The sequence below is a fragment of the Symsagittifera roscoffensis genome, chromosome 5 (assembly GCF_963678635.1).
Source record: "Symsagittifera roscoffensis chromosome 5, txSymRosc1.1, whole genome shotgun sequence".
Classification (NCBI taxonomy): domain Eukaryota; kingdom Metazoa; phylum Xenacoelomorpha; order Acoela; family Convolutidae; genus Symsagittifera; species Symsagittifera roscoffensis.
The window spans coordinates 60,351,508-60,352,228 of NC_087066.1; positions in this window are offsets into that span (position 1 = coordinate 60,351,508).

The following is a 721-nucleotide window of genomic DNA, read 5'->3' on the forward strand; positions in this document are numbered from 1 at the left end:
TGATGATGATGACGATGCTCTTGATGTTGTTGTTGTTGATGATGGTGATGATGATGTGATTGTTGTTGTTGATGATGGCGATGGTGGGGATGGGGACGTGAAGGTGGGGGATTGATCACGTGATGATGGGTTCCGATTTCGCTCTGAAGACTTTGCTGATGGGCTGCAATCTCCGCCAATCTTTGATGAAGATTTGCCAACATTTTGACAAATTTTGAAACTATCTTTCAGAAGAGTGAAACTTTTGACAACTTTTTCTCGCAAATTTGAGATAACTTTTGAAAATTTTATAGCATTATCGTATAATTTATGGGATCAGTATCACGCTATGAGAATTGTCTAAGATCGCAGTTTTGATAAATAAAGCGTTTTTTGCTGAAAAAACAGCGATCGATTAACAGTTTAGTATTTTTTTTTCAAATACTTTTGGTGCTCAATAATTTAGGAAAGTGAGTTAATCAAAGCTGCTTTACGCAAAACTGGGATAACTATCAGCGAAAAAGGCATAACGGTAAAAAAAAAAACAACAAGCGAAAAGTGAAATAAAAGATGGCGATGAATCAGAGAAACTTGCCTCGAAAAGAGGGAATTAAAAATCCAGGCTCTTTCTTCTACACCAAGGCAGAAATGAAGAATTATGCGTGAGTATACTCCCCAGTGAAAAGTGAAATAAAGGACGGCGGCGACGATGAAGTCTATCAGCTGAAAATGAAGTTACTAT